The sequence below is a fragment of the Centruroides sculpturatus genome, unplaced genomic scaffold (genome assembly GCF_000671375.1).
Source record: "Centruroides sculpturatus isolate CEXI.00-Female unplaced genomic scaffold, Cexi_2.0 scaffold910, whole genome shotgun sequence".
Classification (NCBI taxonomy): Eukaryota; Metazoa; Arthropoda; class Arachnida; order Scorpiones; family Buthidae; genus Centruroides; species Centruroides sculpturatus.
Window position 1 is genome coordinate 145,788 of NW_019385035.1, and position 24,784 is coordinate 170,571.

Consider the following 24,784-nt stretch of genomic DNA (forward strand, 5'->3'; position numbering starts at 1 on the left):
GCTGCCCGATGACGTTTTACGTATTATAGGAGTTATTTTTACCGTTGTTTACGGATACTGCCACAATTTTTATAGGAATCATAACTATAGGAAACGGTTTTATAGGGGGATCTACTGTACTGCCACAATTTTTATAGGAATCATAACTATAGGAAACGGTTTTATAGGGGGATCTACTGTATTTCAAACTAATGATTGTTTCGTACTTCATAATTCCCATAACGTTGAATGGAAAGAAATCAATTTACTTTTTCCTACATAGTTACAAGTCCAAAATACTTATATCATTATATAGAACCACATTGGTATCTATTTCAATTTTCAAACACAGATAGATCTTAAAATTCTAAGCGGTTAAACGTAAATTTGAGGAAATTTCTTGAGGAACTATTTCTTCGTTTATTTCGCATCTAATTTGCATAAAATGTACGTTGAACTCGACTTGATCGGCTGTGGGCGTGAATAGTCGAACAGCTGTTGACTGGACGAAGTTCATACTTCACATTATAGACTAATTTACCCCAAATGAAAAATTTGCGGATCCGGAAAGACGGTCGAAATGGATGAAAATGATGTGAGCAAAAGGACAAATTCGAAAATCGTAAGAGGAAGAATGTAGACGTGTTAATAATGCAGAAAAAGCTTCTACCGTGGAAAAGGATAAATTTATGAAGGAACCATCCGAAGAAATTGGAAGTAAAGAATTAGAAAGATGTCAAAGGTAAGTGAAAGATCTTTTTTTCTTTAAATGCCGGTGTAGTTAATAGTCGCGCTGGTCGCTTGTTTGTTTGTGGACTTCGCGATTACAAACAAGATGGCGACCGGAAGTGCCACCATCGGGTTTACCTAGCTACACTTTTAACGTGTTTTTATACATCATAAAAAAACAAATTTGAATACTTTAACTATTAGGATTTATCTCAACTTACAGTATTTATTTATTTTTATGAATATGTCTACTGTATATTAATTTAATCATATATTTCATGCAATTGTGGTAAAATAAATGACTTCAAATAGGAAAATATTTACGACATGATTATCCTTGTAACATTCTCCATCCTGTCACAAATTTTTACATATCCTCTCACTAATGCGAACGTCATATTTGAATGACCCTTTAAGGCAACCCTATCTGTGTATATTAATTTTATTTTCCTTTATTAAAGTAAATTGGAGCACTCAAATTTATCCAATTATTATAGAATTTAGAATAATGACTACCTTTTAAAGCAAATTTTCTTTACATTTAACTTTAAATTCATTAAATTTTATCAGAAATAAATTTTAAGTAATGGTGACTCTCAAGTTAGAGGTTCGTTTAAAAGAGAATTCTTTAAGCGAGCAAATAAAAATGATGATTAAAGAATATTCTTAACAATTATCGAGTAACTTCAAAGAATTCGTTTTCATTCTTTTAATCTTTTAATTCTATGATTATATAATTCGTCTAAAGCTTTTAAATGCTTTGAATAGTGAGGAGTTTAAATTTATAATGTTGGCATTCACTGATTTTATTTTAATCATTGTATTTTTAACTGCTCGATCGAAATCCCCCCAAGAATCACGAATTGTATTTTGATTATACAGGATTACCAGTGGACGAGTGGATAAAAACCACTCGTGGTCGTGGATTCGCGCTCACTAAAGTGGTTTTCTTTACGTTTGTAACACCTAAATAGGGGTCAATTTCCTATAGAAAGTCGTCGACAGATCGCCCACGTGTAACTGTATAAACCAATACGGGTTATATTTATATAGATGGTTTAATCTGTGTTACAATCCCTATAATTCCCTAATCTTTAACTTGGCGGATGGATGACCCAGTGGTTAAGGTGTCTGGCTCCGTCCCTCAAAACCAGGACAACCCTTTGTGGACTTGATTAAAAGGCCTTCTTAGTACCCACGGGGTGGAAAGAATAGAAAAAGCTGTAGCTACAAATTAGAGCCATCTATAAGGATACAAAGTAAGGCTCTCGAGTCTTAACATCTATTTTTATTTGATGAAAGGGAAGGGGCTGAGATTTTTTAAACGGCATCTCCATGATGTATCTTTACGAAAGAATTAAAATGCATAAGGAAAAATCTTTCTGAGAATAAAACAAAGTTTTATTGGAGGATGATGATGATGAATTTATTCACGCTTAAACATTATCAAGAAGCGAGTAAGATATTAAGATTGAAGACTTCACAGAGGCCGAATTACATTCCGGATGATAGAAATATCAACTTTTCTACTTGATAATCAATTTTATAAATCCCTTTTGGTATCGAATTTCATTACATTGAAAATATTTACAAGGTAAATTTTGAAATATAAATACGTGAGATAATATTAGAAATTTGAATAAAAATAAAGCAAAAATTGAAATATTAAACACAACCAGGTTAAAAATCAATGTTATAAAAAGGGTTTTGTTTTGTATTTTACATATGGAGAGTGGTCCAAAAATTAGATAACCATTTCAAAGAATAAATTTCTATCTTATTCAAAAGTATCATATTAAGGAAGTACTGTATCTGAATAGAAGCAATTTACTCTTTACAACAGTTAACTTACTTTTGGTCCACCCTTTATATGCTATAGATTTAAGACTTCTTCTATAAATGGTTAGAGTAATAAATGTAGAATTTGAATAGTGAATATATATATATATTATTAAAATAATTCTGTGAATGTATTACATTGAAAAATAACGTGCAGGAGAAACCATTGATTACTTAAACTTATATTTTCGATAAATTTATTGAGGGAGTAAGTGAAAATGGGTTATATTTACACTTACTGAAATGTAGCATTTATTGTATAATCTCCTCCTAAAATTTAATATTACAATATATTAGAAAATTAAATATTTATGATCCTCGAGACATTCGAACGACGTTCATCTATANGATGATTGACTTTCGGATAATCGACGCTCTACTGTATATCTATGTTTAATGGTTAAATCCATGTAAAAGATATATATGTGTGTGCCCTGATGTGTCCTGATGTGTATATAGTATATCTGTTTTAGTTATTTGAATGTGTATGCGTAAAGTTATATGTATTAAGTATGTGTGTCTGAGGCGTTACGTAGCTGTATGACCGCCCTGTATAATGTAAATGTAAGATTATTACGTTAGTAATTATTTTGCATGATGTAAATTTATGGATACAATTTAATATATTTTCTTATTAATACAATTTAAATATCAATTTTTCTATTTACTGGATTGAAAATGTTTGACACTGCAAATTCTTCAAAGATGATTTATGTACTGCAGTCACTTGTACGTAAACAGCTAATTAATTATCTTTTATTTAAAAATATTTATCAATTCTTTCAAGTTTTTGATTTAAAATTCAGTGGAAACTTTATTTAACTTTTATACAAACGTAATTATACATGGATTTATTATTTTTTAAAATTCATTATATTTTATTAATAGCGTAATTATTTCATACCGATTTTAATGCTTCAGGTTTAATTCAAATAGGATTTTAGTTTGTTCGACTTAGTTCGAGTTAACGGCTATGGCTGTAAATACGGTTTAGATATTAAATTAAAGCTCTTACCCTGTAGATGATGCCACACTGAAGAGAAATTTCAGAAAAGTGCAATGGTTCAGGCGTGGTGACGTAGCAAATGTAAGTCGTTAAGTGTACTGAACAAACATTTCGGATTCCCATCACTTGTTAACTTTAGTCTAAACAATTTTTTAAACTTTTACAGTTTTATTATGTAAACACTGAGGTAAATAAACGTACATTTTAGTTACTAAAACCACTGTTTTTATCACCCTCTCCAAACCATCCCTCGAAAGCCCAAAACGCCAGGCATATACACCTAGTTTTACTTTTCTAAGTGGGCGCTACATTATTCTGCAGGGTGGTAAAAGGCAAGGAGAGGAAGGAATGTTGGAAGAGGAGGAGGTCAAAAATTCATTTTGGAACATTATATATATATATATATATATTTATTTATTTATTTATTTATTAAGAAATATATGCTGTAAGTAGTTCGAAGAGTTTGGAAAACACTGTTCTAACTCTTCTCAAAATAGACCATTACAGATTTATCCCTTACGAATCGATATTTTGGAAACTTGTCACCAGTTTTCATATTCTTATTACAATATTTCAGTTACTAGTCTACGAGAAAACACACAGACAGACACACAAAAAAATCGTACAGAATAGTCAGATTTTCGATTTCTGGAATCTTGTTTGTTCTTTGAAGTTCTGTCTGATAACTTCGTTGGTTTTCAGCATTGTTTTTCAGAAATAGTATCCTTATAAGAGAAATATATAGATTTTGAACGAAATCAAAGATAGATTTGGAAGAATAAAATATAAAAATCTTTTTGTTTTTTACATTTCTAAATTAATAATTATGTTAGGTTTTAAACGGAATGGAATAATTACTTACTTTTGGAAGATGTTCTCTGTTCTCTTAATTGAACATCTGTAATAAAGATTTAAATATTTGAAGAGTAAAATACTAAAATTAAAGTTAAGCATTACTAATTAGTTTAAATGTGATTAGAGTTTCGGTGAAAAATGTCATCTGATGTTAAACCTAAAGCTTAATTACTACCATTCGTTTTAGTAAATCTACATAATGTCAAATAATAAAATAGGTAATTTTATTATTTTAAATCTAATTTTAAGTTATAAATTCTGTCCATTTATATAATATTTTAATTAATAATTTTATAGAATTCGTTGTTTTTTTAATAAAATTTTGCATACTTACGGTTAGGGATTGTTTAGGGCCTTACAATAGAGGGTACAGTTTGTTTAAGGCAGCTTACAATAGAGGGTACAGTTTAAGATCTCGTGTTATAAAATTACTTTTGTTGTGGGAGATTTGCGTATGAATATATGCAAATTAGTAGTGCCTTGCCCCTGTAGATTAAACTCTTCCTGATAACAAGAGATTCATGCCGATTACTCTGTTTAGGGGGGATTTTTGAATTGAAATCACGTAACTTCCTTTCCATACTAGAAATGTTTATATATTTAATCGGGGTCTCCGGCACCTGAGCTTTCTATACCTGGTCTAGAATTTTATCTATTTAACACAATTCTCGAGATTAACGAAGGACAGACACCAGACAGACAGTGGAAATGTATAGCCTAGGTCTACAATTTGAAAATTGCAGCCTAGAAATGTTATAAAGTATTACAACAATGAATAAATGGCATTATCTCGAAGTTTGTTAAACGGGCACACGATCATCATCGTAGTAATTGACTCTTAGCACTTGTCAAAGATTAACACCAGTTATTCATACAAGAGCTGTGGAAAATAAAGGATAAACTATACGAAGAGAATACAAAGGCAGCTAATTTAAAAGATGTAAACTTAGCTAACTTACTGCATATACATTATATATTTATTTGAAATTTTGAATAGCGTGCATTTATATTTAGTAACGCCAGCAAAAATATTATTGTGACAGTTTCACAATGCTGAACTGCAATTTTTTAATTTAAAATATATGCTCTCCACCTTAAATTACTAGTGTTTTTCCCCTGTACGTCATACTTTTCCTGACAGTGGAAATTTAAAGTCTGCAATTTATTTTTATAAGCAATAAACTTATTTAAATGCTTTTCTGGCCTTCTGAGGCCCCGGCTAAATAGCGGGGTGAGGCCTCTTCGTGTTAAAACCCGGTTGTCAGCTTCAAAAACTTGCTACTACTTCAGCTTTATGTCGATTTTTTTTCATCACTCAAGAGAGATTTATTGAAAAATCATTGTTTCTTACATTACTAGAGTATTTTCTGTAGACTTATTAAATATTTGTATTGGAAATATTTGATCCAAACGTAATTTATTGATTACAATAATCGTCGAGACTATTCTATCAATAAAAAGGATTAGGCAAAGCAATAAAGATCGTAATAGAAAATAGCTAAAAATAGCAACGTGATAAGCTGACGAAGAAATCAATTGTTTTCCTATATTGCTGTCAAAGATAATTTCTTTCAAGTTAATTCATAAAGTTTAGATTGTAGCTCTTGTTGCAGTGACGTCTGTTGAAAATTTCACGGAGGGGAGGAAAAAGAAGAACCTGGACTTAAAAGAAAGAAAAATCTTTCGTGTTATAGCAATTGAAAAAGAAAAGTAAAATAATAAAATAAAAATGGGTTTTTTATTTTGACGGATTTCTATCAATAACCGATTTATAAAATTTCAAATCTCGTAAAGTTTCTATAGATTTATGCAGTTAGTGAGGCGAAATTTGCAATTTTATACTGTTGGTAGAGGTAGAATTTGCAATGTTATGCCGTTGGTGGGGGTGGAATTTGCTGTCTTGAGCCGTTGGTGGAGGTTGAATTTGCAGTCTTGTGCCGTTGGTGGAGGTGGAATTTGCAATCGTGTGCCGTTGGTGGAGGTGGAATTTGCAGTGTTGTGGAGGTGGAATTTGCAATCTTGTGCCGTTGGTGGAGGTGGAAATTGCAATCTTGTGTTGTTGGTGGAGGTGGAATTTGCAGTTTGTGGAGGTGGAATTTGCAATCTTGTGCCGTTGGTGGAGGTGGAAATTGCAATCTTGTGTTGTTGGTGGAGGTGGAATTTGCAGTTGGTGGAGGTGGAATTTGCAATCTTGTGCCGTTGGTGGAGGTGGAATTTGCAATTTGTGGAGGTGGAATTTGCAGTCTAGTGCCGTTGGTGGAGGTGAATTTGCAATTTGTGGAGGTGGAATTTGCAGTCTAGTGCCGTTGGTGGAGGTGAAATTTGCAGTCTTGTGCCGTTGATGGAGGTGAAATTTGCAATCTTGTGCTGTTGGTGGAGGTAGAATTTGCAGTCTTGTGCTGTTGGTGGAGGTAGAATTTGCAATCTTGTGCCGATTTCCAATCTATTTAACTCCATTCTCGAGATTAACGAAAAACAGCTGTAATTTTGAAATTGCTGCTTTTTAAATATTTATATCTTTGAAGCGAATATATTTTAAATTTATTTCATTAAGCGTTGATCAAATTTAGAAAAATTAATTCGTAAAAAAAGAACCCAGGTAGGCACTGGCAGAAATCGATATCAGAAACCCGATTTATCTTACGAAAATGTACTTATTTGTATGAATATACAAAGGCATATAAGCTATAATTAGCTAACTCAATAATTATTATAATACATCAAATTACTGAGTATCAAACTTCACAGTTGGAGTTATAATATCACGAGTTATAATTATGTAAAGTTAAATTACACTGTTTGACCGATAAAATTTTATAACAATTGTATCATTTAACTCATATCATTAAGATATTTAACCTATTCTAAAAATATATTAGAATATCTTCCTCCTTAAAATTATAATTAGCAAATTGTACATATTACTGATTAAATATTCTCTAGAATGTAAAGATTATCTGAATACCAGGAAAAATTGTGGTATAATCATTATTTTTTTTCAATAGAAATTAGAAGGAAATCGTATAAATTTATCTGAAAACTCGATTTTTATTCAGAATTTTGTCCTCTCCCTGTTATATATAACAAAGGAAAAGTACGGCAATCGGTCAAAAAATGACCACCCCCCTCCAAGGTTCCCAGGAGACCTCAAAACATCGAGAAATATATGAGGGATTTTGTATGAGGGCACGATTTTGTTCATCCGCTTTGAAGCTTAATAACTCGTGTGTCCTTTGTCGAAAGTTTGTGAAATTAGACAAGGAGGTTTGTGTATTAGAGGCATTAATGCTGTTTAATTTTGGAAGTTAAAGGTCAAGGGAGTAGGAAGATATAGAGGATTAAGCAACTCGTTGCTGGATTTTTTCATCTTTTAATCGGGTATTTTTTTAATGTTTTAAGGGAATTTTTGAAATTTTTTTGGCCACCAAATACCCTAAAGGAAAGGGACGTATATCAGAAGAAGAAAGTTAATGTGACTTTTTCGATATATTTATTCTTCATTTTTAATTACTAGCACATAAACAATAAAATTCCAGTAGCAATAAACATGTCCACGATAAAATTCCACCAACAGAAATAATCAATTCTCAAACGAGTTGTTAATTTTGCTGTTAATTAAACTATAAACCAATTTATATATTAAATAATTCCAAAATATATCCTTATTGCTTATGAAAATGTTCTAAAACTTGCCATAAAAACCTATAAAATCATTCTAAAGAGCAATGCCAGTGATTTTTTTTTTTAATTATTATTATTAGTAGTAGTAGTACACATGACAAGTATACACGAAGAACTCATTCCTAATTTTAATTTGACGAATCATCCAATTTAAATGTATATATTTATTAATTACTTTAAAATGAATCTAGATAATAAATTACAAGACAGTAAATGGAATGTAAAAACCCGGAATTAAACTCTCGAGTACAATAAATCAGCAAGATATCAAAAGGCAAACTACCATGAAAATCTAGCAACGAGTTGCCTAACTTTCCCTGCAAAGGTTGTTATATTTTATATTATTAATTATTATAAAATGGGATTTAATTTTGAGGGTTGAGACGAGTTTTATAGAATTGTAAACGAATAAAATCTTTGTTAAACCGACCCCACTCGAAATGCGACACACGGCCACCCTCTTGACCTTTATCCACCAAAATTTAACACTAATAAGGCCTCTAATACACACAACCTTCTGCAGAATTTCAGAAATTTTCGACAAAAGGCACAGGAGTTATTAAGCTTCAAATTGGGTAACAAAATCGTACTCTTTCCCTCCCACGCACACTAAAATTCCTAGAAACAGAAAAATTCCCGAATTTTTTGCATTTCTCTACGTCTCAAGGTCCTCGAGACATTTTTGGGGGTCATTTTTGCCCACTTTCCGTACTTTTCCTCTGTTATATATACTTAAAAAACGAAAAGTAAAACGTCCATTAATTATTTTAAATAATTTAACACCGTAAAAGTATTTTTAACAGTAAAATCTTTTATTACAGTATTATCAGATAAATCAAGAATATAAAGTTATTTTCTGAAATATTAATAAAATTTGCGTGATTATTTTCCATAACTTACATAAAGGAAACTATTTTGAGGATAAGAAAAAAATAAAAACGATGATTAATGTCGGCTCTTGCAGATTACTAGGAACAGTTCACCCCATTTTATCGTGAACTTCATCTTCGAATAACTAACCTTTGGGACATTCAAACGGATTAAAAGTGTTGCAAACAATATAAAATCCTTATATTCTTCCCTAGTCTATGCATAACTAGTTATAAACTATGAGCGATTCATAAAATTAATGACGGAAGCTGTAAACTTAATTAAATTAGTAGATAGGTGTCCTACTATATACAGTAAATCAAACTGTGTAAAAGCTCGTAAAATTACTCATTAAACACATCTAACTTATTAGAAATTAACGTTAAGATCCGTTGCTTGACGAATTTAACTTGTAAATAAATATAATTTTGTAGTTTTTTCCTCCCCTTTTTTTTTCCTTTTTTAAATTAATTACGTGTGTACTTTACAGTTATAAAGTGTGTAAAAGTAGTGTTTGTATTTAAATTTATGCTGTAATTAAGGGTAATTTGTTTATATTTTTCGACTCGGGGGACTTTAAAACAGTCCAAAAATTCAAAGAAAAAGGTAGGCACGACTTTCTGACTAACAGGAAAAGTATGATGTACAGGGGCAAGATTTGATTAAATTGAATTAATTAACAATATGATTATAAATATAGTGTATATAATAATTAAAGGCAGTTATAACGGGCATTTTTCAACAACGGCTACCTTTTTAACAATTGAAATGCATAGAAAATGACTTCCGAACAAAGGCCATTTATTATCTTTTCGTCAGTGGCCGTTGTTCACAGGTTTGACTCTTCTTTGCTTGCTCTTCTTTGCTTGCTCTTCTTTGCTTGCTCTTCTTTGCTTGCTCTTCTTTGCTTGCTCTACTTTGCTTGCTCTTCTTTGCTTGCTCTTCTTTGCTTGCTCTTCTTTGCTTACTGTTCTTGTTTACTGCTCTTGCTTACTCTTCTTTGCCTACTGTTCTTGTTTACTGCTCTTGGTTACTCTTCTTTGCTTACTGTTCTTGTTTACTGCTCTTGCTTACTATTCTTTGCCTATTGTTCTTGTTTACTGCTCTTGGTTACTCTTCTTGCTTTCTTCTTTGCTTACTGTTCTTGTTTACTGCTCTTGCTTACTGTTTCCGCTTACTCTCCTTAGTAAGTAAATACATGTAATTTTAAATGTATTTCTAATTCATTTAAAAACATATTAACCTAAAAAACTTATTGTGTTAAAATTTTTACATCATTTTTATACTTGAAAGTGTCCAAGAACCCCAAATTCTATATTTACAATGAATGTAAATAGAATAATTCTGCTACCTCGATAAAGATCAATGTATACATTCCCTCCCCTCTCCGGAAAGGAAGGCAAATTTCGTATCTAGGAATTTTATAAAAGAGGATAGAGTATGATAAAGAAAGATTTTTTTTATGATTTAACTAAAATAGTCGATCTTCGTACCAACTTTCGCATTAACGAAACACTAAAAAACCTAAATAGCAGCATAATTCAGTCATGATCTTTCTACAATATTCCGCATAGTTTACTTTAATAGAGTTAAATATCCACTTAATGTTAAATTCAATTGAGTGGGGATTTTTACTTACTTTGTTAAAGTGAATAGGGATATTTACTGTGTTCTATATGAGATGGCTTTATTTCGTTTTTTCCCCCTCTTCTTCTTTGTTCCAATCGATTTTAATGTGGAGGAGTAAGAGCTATACATTCAATAAGTACGCTTTCTTCTTGGTTGGAAAGTTGGCTTAGTTGAAGGATCGTTCAGTAGTATAATTCTGTTTAAATCAGCAAACGGATAATTTAAATCGATCTTTCATCGAAGTATTTTATTGTAATCCAATTTTGTAAATTTATTAATGAGTAATCCACGTTCGAACTTTGAAACAAGGAAATCCAGCAACGAGTTGCATAACTTTCCCGGAAGGAGTTAAAATTGTATGTGGCGCCATCTGTTAGAGATTTTATCGAAAAGATTCATTCTGAGGGTAGAGATGGGCTTTGTAAAAAAAAAAAAAAAAACATTGTGAATGCTAATAACGAGTAAAATCATTAAATCAGAATCCACTCGAGATACGTCACATGACCACCAAAATTTAATAGTATCTATGCACCTAATACACAAACCTCCCTGGAAAATTTCAGAGATTTTCGACAAAAAGTACAGGAATTATTAAGGTTTCGAAGCGAGTGTACAAAATCGTGCCCACCCCCACACAGTAACGTATTTACACACAGAAAAACTCCCAAATTTTTTTAGATTCTGAATGGATTTCTTTAACAGTAAAGGGGTTCAATTCTCATTAATCTTAAACCCTAGCGAAGTAAACATTTTACATAGAGATAATCCACGAAATAAAAATTTTCTTCGGGAGATCTCACTAAAGATCCTTGTCTGAAGACCTAATCTCTATCGAGGCATTTCATAGAAACTTCAAGGATCTAAAGTGTCCTTAATTCTTATAAGATTTCATCATGCTGGGGATCAAATGAGGATTTTCTTCCTGAAGAGTTGTTCATCTGGGTTTATCCTTTTCGAGTGCACCTGATATCTTCCAGTTTTCCTTCAGGGATTTGCCTTTTTGAAGAGTGTCCAAACTTCTAAAGTATCTTCTTGTAGGGTCACAATGCACTTCTTTTAAGTTACAGATCTTAACGGTGTTATCCTCTGCTTGAATAATCTATCTTAAAGGATCATTTCCTAGAGATATTGTCTGAAAGTTTCCCTACGAAAGTCATTAGTAAAGGCTTAAAGATTCACAGGGTTTTAGAAACTAATATAACGTCTTGCCGAATTTTATTTAATCTTTAAATTACATAAATATTAATTTATCTCCAAATTATTCTTGTGTTCGATTAATTCGACTTCTAAAATGTTCCATATGAAAACGGCAATTTTCCTTTATAAATACCGTATTAATGCCCTGATATAACGATTTAATTAATTCGATATTATAATACAATAATTTGAAAAAAGTCCAGCAACGAGTTGAGTAACTTTCCTGGCAAAAATGTTTAAGATTGTTTATGGCGCCATCTGTTATCACATTTTATTTAAAACTTTTTATATCTTTAATTTTTTTCCATGTTATAATAAATTTGTAAATACTAAAAACAAGGAAAATCTCTGGAAAGTCTGACTCTACTGAAGGTACACCGCACCCCTCGACCTTTAACCTCCAAAATTTAATAGCGTCAACCCCCCCTTATACACAAAACTCCATGCAAAATTTCAGAAATTTTTGACAGAAAGCACGGAAGTTATTTACGTTCAAAGCTTCCGGAGACCAAAAATGTAAAAATCTTGGGGTTTCGATTGCCATACTTTCGTGTATGTTGTGAATAACAGAGGGAAAGTAAAAAATACATAAAATAATATACCATGCCCATCAAACTAATCAAAACAGTAAGCTGCCCAGCTCATTTAATGTCACTCTTGTCCATACATAACTATAAATTAGTCTTATTTAATTGATTCAGAATGACCTTAAAATTTTGAATTATCCCAATATATAATTTAACATATAGTTTATATATTAATAATCTCTTTACTTGCAAATTATCCAAAATTATGCCACATAATACTCTTGTAATATTGAATTATCTGAATATAATGTTCAATATGTACGATAAATACTAATTATCTTGACGTAACTATTTAGTATACTCTCAAATAACTTTATTACACTTTTATAACCACCGAATTACTCAATATAGCAGCGCAGCATTTAATCACCCAAACATATATTATATAATATACCTCGTCATATAATAATGTATATAGTTATTAAAATTAATTAATTAATGTGACCAAACTCCTAAATACAGGACTAGGAATTTTATTCACTCATAACGACACGGTTGTTACGTAACACGGGAAAGTATTGTGATCTCCTGTGTCAAATTTGACCTTTTGGTTTACGGTACTGTCGAGGGGTAGTGCCTTTTGGGAGGACTTTCAATGGGAAATTGACTGGCCCCTATTTAGGTGTTACAGAAGCGAAAAAACCCGGAAAACTCCACGTGGCCACCCCATTAGCGAGGTTCGAACCCACGACCAATTACCAGTGTTTTATCCACTCGGCCACTGGTGAGCATTATATGTCGTATCTTGAATGGGGTCATATTTAATTAAATGTTTACTCGTTTTTGGCGTTTATAAAGTCATCTATACCCTCAAAATTAAACCTTTTGTCTCTTTATGACAATTAATAATATAAAAGTTATTTTTTCATAACATGTCATAACCGATCGCGCCACACACAATTTTAACTTTGTGTTAACGTGTCTTAAGCATAAAATCCATCAATTCATTGCTGGTTATAGTAAACCGTTGAATTTAGATAGCACATTCCGTGTAAGAATCATATTGCATATAACGATCCATTGTGTCAATTATTATAATAATATTAACCTTAATGATTCATTGCGTGTTTTAAAATATGAAATAAATCCATAAAGATCAACCGACGTGTCTTAAAATATTAGATGAATCTTCACTTCGATTATTTAACGTCATTAATCTTGTTTAATTTATTAATTCATATCCTTCTCGAATTAACGTCATATGATTATTATGTTATTATATTTATGTTTAGAGTTTTATAAACTTATTAAACTTGCATTTAATTTGAAAACAATGTTGTTGAATTTTGTAATTAATTTGTAAAGTTCTGAAACATATTTAATTTTAAATTATTCAATTCTAAATTATATAAATGTTTATTATTATCTTAGTTACGAATCTATAATTAACTTAAAAGACTACAAATTACAAAGTAATTTATATTATTGTTTTGTGCATTATTAATTAGAGAGTAATTTATGCACTTACTTAGTTCTGATTTGCGCGTAAGTTAGTACATATGTACTGTAATCATATAAGTATCTATAATAGTATGTTACTACTTACGAATTATATTATATAATTCTCTGATTACACTAAGTAAACAGTTATACTCTCTAATCTAGTCAAAAAGTTATGTTATGTTCTCTAATTTATGCTTTAAAGTAAGTACAGTACTTCTGTACTATTCTTGCTTACTATTTTTTTCTTTGTTTACTCTTCTTTGTTTACTGTTCTTGCTTACTCTTCTTTGCCTACTGTTCTTGTTTACTGCTCTTGGTTACTCTTCTTGCTTACTCTTCTTTGCTTACTGCTCTTGTTTACTCTTTCTCTGCTTGCTGTTCTTGTTTACTGCTCTTGCTTACTGTTTCCGCTTATTCTCCTTAGTAAGTAAATACTGTAAGCATACAAGTACTGTACAGTACTTACTAATTAAACTACATTGATACTGAACGATCCTTTAAGTAAGCCATTTTTTTTAACCGGAAAGTACTGTAATGTACCGTACTTGCCTTTAACTGTAAATTAGAGAACATAATTTTGTATACTTACTTCTTGACTGGATTAGCAAGCATCACTACTTTTTTTTATGCTGTGGATTACACAAGTATAATTCATTGTTGCACTTACTTTTTGCAGATTACAAATAAAGAACATAAAAAAATGCTCATACTTTTATGCTCTATAATTTACCTTATAAATTCATTAAACAAATTAATTTCAGTTTTCGTCCACTTCAAAAATTCAACTAACGATGTAAAATTTAGTAAAATTTTCGATCGATTTTTTTTTTCATTCATTCTCAACCAAAACATAATGTAATTTATTATTTTTCACTTTTTANTAATCACATTCGTCGCGTATAATCACACTTATCAACACACCTACACATCTAATCACACTAACCATCGCACGCAATCACACCCATCACGTATAATCACATCATTGTCACACCAATCAAATATACCCACACTCATCGCATCTAACAACACTCATCATCACAATCAATCACACTCATCATCACAAGCAATCACGCTCATCATCACAAGCAATCACGCTCATCATCATAACGTAATCACGCTCACGAACTGAAAATCTTCTGACGTTTCGTACAATATTCTCTTTTCTACTCCACCATTTCAGACAGAGATTAATCAATTTTTATTTGGAATTTCTAGACAGGAATCCATCACGACTCTTCAATTATTCAGCAGGATAACGCAATTATTTATCAATATATTCCATTGCTTTTTTTACAGTTTAAAACCCCGCAGAATATCTAAAAGAATATTCCTCCGACATTTAAGGAGGAATTAGGATTTTAAAATAAATAAATAAATAAACCTTTCAGAAGAGGAAAGACGTAAGCCAATACATCCAAAAACTTGACCCCTCGACGTTAGAAATCCAACGTTTTACAGGAAAATCTCGTCTTTTTTTTTTTAGAAAAAAAATAAAAATTCTAAATCCTACGAAAAGTTTTTTCGAATTTCAACATATTAAACCTGTGATATATATATATATATATATATATATATTTTTCCAGTAGTTTTTTAATTTTTGATAGAATAAATTTCACTTTACAAATGGTAAATTCTCTTGTGCAATTTTTATTTTATTTCTTCGTAAGAATTTTAATGGCACACAGAGAAAAAAAAATTTAATATATATTTCTCCACTTGAATATATCAAATTTTCGTCTCAACTTATCTCCAGGAAACCAATTCTTCGCTATACAATTTTATTATCGCTTTACTCGTTACCTAGATGCACATTTTATTATTTGTAATTGGGGAATTTTTCAGTGTTATCGGCTCGAACGAATATTTTTATTTGTTATTTTTTTAATAGAGAAAATATATTTTAATTATAAGAGGGGGAGGGAAACGTCTAAGTGATAGATTGATATATGGGATAGCCCGTAAGTGAGTTAACTCTGTTAAACAACGAAAAGACATAGTCTAGTTTTATTTACAGCCTTTTTATAGCATCTTTTAAGAAAAAATTTAATGTTTTTAAGAATTTTTCTTTTCGTGATAAGGTAGAAAGTATTGATCTCTCTCTGTTCCTCCTCAAAACTCGGCAGTGGTCTGGTGGCTAAAACAAACTAAACACTGGTAGTGTGTTCGCGCCTCACCAACAGGCTTGTGTGAAGTTTTTCAGGTTTGCATCAATTGTCTCACCTCTAAATAGGTGCCAGTTTCTTGTAGTCTTATGAGATTTTACTTATCAAAGGTAGGATAAGATATTAATAAGAGTAGGAATCACTGTTTATTTTTTCGTTAAAGATACTAGCTACCAGAAAAGATAGCGCAGTGGTAAAAAGTGATGAATACCTAGCATTAGATAGGGAGGAAAAGAAGTGACTAATTCTCATTAATTTTATTGAAACTTGCAATTACTGAACGTTTTTTTCTTTTTTACTGTTTGTTGAATCAATCGGATTTGTTTGACTTGCATATTTCAATAAAGTTTTTATTAGAAGACACGGATGCACCGATGATGGACACGATTAAAAGTCCTCTTAATGCCCACGGGCAGAAGGAATAAATGAAGAAAAAGTTAATTATAGCCAGAGGTAACCATCGACGATGATTGCACAAATGGTTATTCCTGATTTTAGCTGAATCGATGGCTTCAAATCCATCGATGATCCCCGAATCGATGGTTTTGAAGCCATCGCGCAGCACCGCACAGATTCAACAGAACACGACAGATGCGTGTATGATACCAAAATTCAACAAAAATTACTCCTTGCAAGCTTCTGTTATTAGTTAATTAAATTTTATTTCTTAGTATAATTGATAATTATCGGGATTTCTTCCTGGTCCACTTAATCTCCTGTTTCCAAATCAGATGAATGCCGAAAAATCGGAACGTAACTCTTCTGATACGTAATTAGTACGGTAGTGGCTTGCCCCTGTACTTCATACTTTTCCTTTGACAGTAGAGTCGTGCCAATTATCTTTAAATGCTTTTAGGGGAAGATTTGAATTGAAATAACGTAACGTCCGGTTTGCATCAGAGGTTCTTATATAGTTAAACAGGGCCTTCTTTCTCTACGGTTTCCGAATCTGGTCACAGCTTTCATCTAACTAACTAACTTTCTTGAGATTAAGGAAAGACAAACGGACGTACTGACGGAGGGCAATGGGAATTTATAGGTCTATAATTATTTTAAATTGCAACCCAATTTATTAGAAAAAAAAATTTATTCTTTTATTTTCTAAAGAATTAACACGAAATGTTTCTTACGTCATTTTTTTAATTAAACAGAAGAAAAATGACGTAACACGAAACAATTCTTTACAATGATTCATTGTTGTAATGGAATTAACAAAGAATCATCGTAAAGGAATTTATTATTTTTTCGCATTTTCATTGACGAAATGAAATTTCTTCCTTTTGAATTTCCTTTGTATTTTCATTATCTGCGAAGAATTATCATTTTGAAAGCGTTTTCTTCCGTGATTAATTCTTTAAATATTCACGAAATTTATCATCGATTTAATCCTATTTAAACATCATAATCAAATTATCTATTAAAATATCTTTTTGGTAAAAATTAAACCGGCAAACCGCAATTAACATTTCTCATCATTATCTCTTATAAACGTTTATAGAACTAATTTGCATAATTTCGTGTCGAAACTTTCCCTATAATAAGCAATTTTCCCTCGAAAATATTAATACTTTAAAATTTCTAATTCAGTCAAGTTTAATTTTATTATTATTATTATTATTATTTTAATTTAATTTAGAATCTCGTGTTATGTACATATTAAAATAATTGGAAATGCAAATTTTAATTAATGCCAGAGTTGAATATTTGCATATTTTCAGTCGGTTTCTCGAATTTTCGTATTCGTTGTGTAAAAAATAAAATTAAAAAAAAAAACAACACCGCACGTTCGAATTCTCTCGAATTCGAATAATAATCGAATCTCGAATACTCGAGTTTTATTTAGTAAATTTAATTATTGAACTTGAATGCTTAGTGAACTTAATTGTGGTGTTTTAATTATACTGGAACCACTTTTAGTAGTGTTTTAGTCATTCTGGAATCGCTCATAGGGTGTTTTATTTATACTGGAATTGCTCGTTGTATTTACTTATACTGGAACCTCTTAGTAGTGTTTTACCTATTCTGGAACCTCTTTTAGTAGTGTTTTTACCTATTCCGGAACCTCTTTTAGTAGTGTTTTATTTATACTGGAACCTCTAGTAGTGTTTTACCTATTCTGGAACCTCTTTTAGTAGTGTTTTACCTATTCTGGAACCTCTTTTAGTAGTGTTTTACCTATTCTGGAACCTCTTTTAGTAGTGTTTTATGTATTCTGGAATCGCTCATAGTGGTGTTTTACTCATTCTAGAATTGCTCATTATGGTGTTTTACTTATACTGGAATCGCTCATAGTAATGCTGGCATTTTATACTGACGTGAAAACACTCACTTTTCTCACATAGCATACATAAGTGCAGAAATTTTTATCATTTCAAATACGTAATGTTCGAGCGGTTAAAGTGGCAACTTCTCTTTTTGAGGAACTCGGGATGGAATCCTTTCGGATCGAAAAAATAAAGGAATTTGTTTTGGGGGTGGTCCATCTAGAGAGGTCTGGCTAAACTCGTAATGGGCTTGTTAAAAAGGTCTTCTAAGTGTCTAAAGAATTAAAATATATGAGAATTATTCACAGTAGAGGGTAACATTTATGTTTAAAATATACTTAATATTTATCGAAATTACAAATAAAAACTATATTAATTTTTACAAAATAAAATCCTAATTTTGTGTGTGAATTAGTGAATAAGATACTCGTGGGATTTTTGGAATTACTCGCAATACTTAATTTATTACAAGTTTTTTTTTTATTTATTTAAATTAAAAATAGCTAACAAGGAAAAAGAGGAAGCTTTAAAGTCGAAGAAGGTATCGAATGGCCATTAACATACACAAAAGATATAATTCTAGAAGTAAATCCCGAGAGACAATGATAGGTGTAGTGAAGATAGAAATGGTTGCTTGGCAATTGACGTGGACAAGTGGGAGTTTTATTGGTTTGAGTTAATCCCATTTGATCCGTGTATATGGCCTCCTTTTCTTAACCGTGTCTTTATTTTTCTTCCTCTTCTTTCTTGCATCTCAACTGCTTCATTTATACATTGTGGCTCTTTTATGTTAGTCGAGTGAACGGAACAAAGATGCCATTATTTCTCCATACATTTTCCTCCGGGCATTAAATTCATGACATCGATATTTCAATAAATGAATTCTAATCTCTTCTCGAATATAATAAACATGTTTTAATCGATTCGTCTTGACATGATATTGGACAGACACTAAATTTACTCGACTTCGTTCGGCTTTACCACATTCTTTTGTCTAATAAATGTTTATGTTGTAATTAATTTTATTTAGTGCGGTTGTAAACTTATTTATAATGATAACTTCTGTAATTTTATAACGGTTATCGATCTGTTTATATGTAAATTTTTCAATTATAAAATAGCATTTGCGGCATATTCTCTGTTTTAGGAAGTTGAATCTTTTATACGTTATAATAAAAACTTCCATTTAGCGCTTCGAAATTCGTGCTATATCGAAGAATTATACGTGTATACACGTGAGAAAAGTCATGTTGTATTTAGTGAGAACAAAGGCCAATATCTTTCGTAATATAATAATAATAAATGGTCTTTACGTTTGTCTGTCTGTACGTTATTTTATCTTTAAGTATATTGAACACTTTATATTTTTTGAATTATGCTCTATTTTATTAATAGACTTCTGTTTCAAATTGTTAATTGTTTTATTCCTCTGCAAAATCGTAGCTTGAATGAAAATTAATTATTAAATTTTATGTGCGTGATAGTGAATGACATATGATAAATGCTCGTATATAATAATAGTATCATTAATTTCGTTTCACTAGAATGAAACAAGTTTTTTTTTATACTGACGAGTCCATCAGATAACAACAAAATTTAGCTTTATTAACTAATTTATTAGCGAAAGAATTTATGAAATATTATTTTGAATATTGAAATAACACGGTAGCTGCCATTCTGTACAATTAATTATAATTGAAATATCTCTTTAATGTACAGTACATTACTCTTTGTTATAATGTACAGTATAAACCAGTCTGAGAACATTGGTATATACCTAAATTACATACGTCTGTAGTATAACTGTATAACATAGCTATTTGTAAAGCGGTATACCACTACATGTGTATTGTTTTACGTGGATTCTATATGAGCTGGTACACGTATATACTTATACTGTATTTGTCTCTAGCATACCAGAAGCAACACACTTTATATTGTATCAGCTCCAGATATGTTTAGAAATATTTAGGTTTATATTAACAAATGGAATCACACACGTGCCATGTTTTGTATATACCAATGTATATCCGTCCACGTACTTCTGAGCCAAGTATGCATTTATTATAATCATATATTATTTTTTTCATTTATTATTAAAGAGTAGAAATGAAAAAAAATCTTATTCAATAACAGAATGAACTGTTATTACTTTAAAATTCCATCAATACTTAAATATAAAGTCAGTGTACGAAACATCCCTATTTCTATAAGCACGTTCCTCTTCACGACTACTATTTAATCTATTCAAATTGCATTTTCTAGTGTACGTACAAAGAAACAAAAAAAAAGTTTATTTAAACACATTCTAAATCTCTTCTAAACATTCGAATTCGCATTTATTCAATTATTTTCTAAACATGAAAGAAGTTAATGAATATTCACGAAGGTACGTTGATCCTTTACAACTAATTACAAGAAAGAAAAGAATGAAAACTTTAAAATAAACAAGCGATAAACATATTGTATACAATAATATATAAAATATTAAATTTAAAAGAAAATATATATAGAAGAATATAACCTTATTTACTGTTTATTAAAAGCACGTTTCCTGTTTTAAAAAAAAAAAGACGAAAACAACAAGAAAATATTGTAAAATATTGGATTACTCTTTGCCTAGAAACACGTATTTATAAATTTACAATAAGGAAATGTTTATTTTCTATTTTTCATAATTTTTTTCTTCCATGCCATAGACAAAGTTAATAAACAACATAATTTAATATAAATTCTTAAACAACTTCCTCCTCCTCCTCCTTAACTGGAAAATATATGTTGAAATTATCTATTCAAGTTGCTTTTTTTCAATTCAATATTATTATAAAGTTTTTAATGGAATTACGAACTTGTTTTTTCTGTAAATACATCAGAAACTTTGTACTGTACGCTCTTAAATTAGTGTATTTGTATGCACTTTAATACATTAGTGTATAAATATGCCTACAAATAAAAAAATTACATTGATAGGTTGATAATGTTACAGTACTGACCTTAAGTTTGCATTTGTACTATGCAAAGAAATTCCTATCTGTGCTTTTTCATTGTTTATTTCATAGTTTTCATTGTTAATAAAAGATAAACAATGGAAAAGTATATATAAATTGACAGTGATATTTAAATTTTTGTCTCTATCCTTTATATTTTTACCAATATTATCAATAATAAAATACACCAGAATTTTTCTACCTCTATAAAGAATACGGAGATGCCTGACCCTCTAAAAGATATAACATTGGAATGTATATAAATTTACACTTAAGCCATATAAAGAGCTACACAAAGCTACATTGTCTATCTGTGCCGTAAAATTTACTATTTATCACAGAATTTTACCATTGTTCTGTTATCACTATCAATAGATAGAACCGAGCAGGTAAATTTACACTTCAGTTACTCTACTGATATTACTATACGTACAAATTTACATTCTTGACACTACGCAAGTAAATTTATACTTTTTCCACCACCTAAACTAAAGTTATTGAAGTTAAACTGTGCAACTGCCACCATCAATAAAGGTTATACAACAGAAACTTTCACACCATCGACGAAAACAACACTTCATTCACCATCGACATACAGTAACTGTAGTATATACAACTCCACCCCTCGGTAACTATAGATTAAAATCTCTGTATAGAAGAAAATTATAATTTTACACACTACAAATTACGCAAGGAAATTTGAATTTTTCTTGCATTTAAAAAACAAAATAAAAAACCCAACGAGTTGAATGACTGTCCCGGCAGAATGTTAAGATTGCGTGTAGCGCCATCTCTTATGATATTTATTAAAAAAATCTCATTACACATTAATTATTATAAAAGGACAAAGGTTTTTGTAAAATGTAAATTCTAATAACGTGTAAAATCTTCTTCAATCCCACTCGAGATGTGACCCCTCTATCTCTTTACCCCCTCGACCTTTAACCACCAAAATTTAACATCATTAAGGCCACTAATATACAAACCAACGTACCAAATTTCAGAAATTTTTAACAGAAAGCAAAGGAGTTATTAAACTTCAAAATGAGTGAACAAAATCGTGTCCCTCACACACAACTTTTTTTGCAGCATTTCTTAACATTTAAAGGGTCCCCCGTGTCCAAAAACAAAACAAAACAAAAAAAAAATTCAAAATCTTACCGGGAAAGTAGATACAAAATTTATTCCTAAAAAATTCCGAAATATTATAGGAATTTTTTTTATAGAAGTAAACAACTTTAAACACATTTACAACACACAACTTACCTCTCATAACTACACTTGAATAGTGTAAGCGGATACATTTTCAGTTTACTCCATTACAAAACGACAGCCATGCATATAAATTTGCATCTAGTAAGCAAAACTTTAAAGGAATTTATAAATTTATAATCGATAACAAATCGAAAATAAGCGAACGGAACCGCCAATGAAAACTTCAAAAAAAAAAAAGTTATACACGGTAATATTTTTGGGATACAAATTTTTATTATGATCTAAAAAACACCCTCCAGAAAAAACATTTTTTTTTATTTTATTTACGTTTTTATCCACGTTTTCTAGAATAGTTTGATGGCATTTTTTTATATCAGGAAGTGGATATTTTATGTTTTTAGATATACGCTCCATTTAGTTCAATTTTACTTTTATATAATAAAGTTTATAACATATCAGTGGAATTTTTAAGAATGAAATTTCTTTTTTTAGAAAGGGGAAAAGAAAAATGTATTATATATATATATTAGGCGCTATATCACATTATACTTTTGTAAGAAAATTGAAAATCTTAAAAGTAGATTGTAAGAAATATCACATTATTTCTTTTCGTTTAGATTTTCTAATAAATAAACACTAAACTTTGCCAAAAAATTCCTATAATTTTTACTGATTTTATCCAATTTTTAACTCTAATCTCTCGTGTTTATTAATCTATACGTAATTTTTTAATTGCGCATTAATGAGAATGCAGCGTCAAATTTTCCTTAGCGGATGGATTTTGAAGTAAGATTTTTTTCTTAAATCGAAGCTTGTATTCAGAGCAACACGTATGCCAAATTTGGTGGAGATTTGCCCAATAGTTTTTTATATAGAGAGCTACGAACACTTAATCATTAATTGTGATCACCCTCTTGCAAAAAGAGCAAATTAATTTTTATAAAATGGCAAAAATATTTAATTAATAAAAAATTCTTTTATTTTTCTGAATAAATTCGAACATTTCTTTTAATATTTATTTAAAAATACAGAAAAAAATTACAAAATAGTTTGGGTTCTTTATGTATGTATGTATGTATTTATGTATGTATGAATGTTAGCGTATGTGGAGCCACGATTTTATTCACCCAATTTGAAGCTTAATAACACTCGTACCTCTTGTCGAAAATTTATGAAATTTTGCAGGAGGGTTGGTGGATAGGGGGGAAATGTTTCCAGAAATTTTCATGAAAATCGCACTATTGGTTTGGGAGATATGGACCTTTTGAAATGGACCATGACTATGGCAGAGGAGATCCATTGTCGTGTACTTTGTATACGCTTAGAAAATCTATCAGAGGATTTGTTTAATATATCAATTAACAGGGAAATAGTGTATAATTTAATCCCTAATTAATCGGTATTTCTACTCCTAACCTCTCCATATATCTGGTCTCGATTTTAGGGGTAAGACACTACTAAAATCGCGACTAATCGAGAAAAATTCATCGTCAATTGTAATTTTTAGATGGAAATTAGTTTTTGCACAAAGTTAACTTTTTGATGAGGGTTTACTTTACTTAAATTATTCATAAATACATTTAAAAAAAACCCACCCCAATCGAAATTTTTATAATAGTAATTTAGAAAGAAATGATTATTAATAGAAATAATCAGTCGGAGGGTGTGACAGAAATCGAACAATTGTTCACACTTTGCAAGTGAAAGTAGGTTAAAAATGTTTGATAATAACGTAATTATAAAGGTTAATGTAGATTACGGTCAAAGCAATTTCAACTCCCGTGCAAAATGGGGGGGTGGAATTTGCGCGTTTTTAACAATTGCACTAATTTTCTTCGTTAATAATTAAAACCCTTTCCGCTAGAAAATCACCCCTCGATTGGCTGCCTCTTCAAATATATACTTTTTAATTAATAATTCATTTATTTTTTTTTTCGTTTTTTAAATATTTAAACAACTTCCCGTGTAGAAACTTTAGTAATAATGCTCTCTCGATTNTTACTTTACTTAAATTATTCATAAATACATTTAAAAAAAACCCACCCCAATCGAAATTTTTATAATAGTAATTTAGAAAGAAATGATTATTAATAGAAATAATCAGTCGGAGGGTGTGACAGAAATCGAACAATTGTTCACACTTTGCAAGTGAAAGTAGGTTAAAAATGTTTGATAATAACGTAATTATAAAGGTTAATGTAGATTACGGTCAAAGCAATTTCAACTCCCGTGCAAAATGGGGGGGTGGAATTTGCGCGTTTTTAACAATTGCACTAATTTTCTTCGTTAATAATTAAAACCCTTTCCGCTAGAAAATCACCCCTCGATTGGCTGCCTCTTC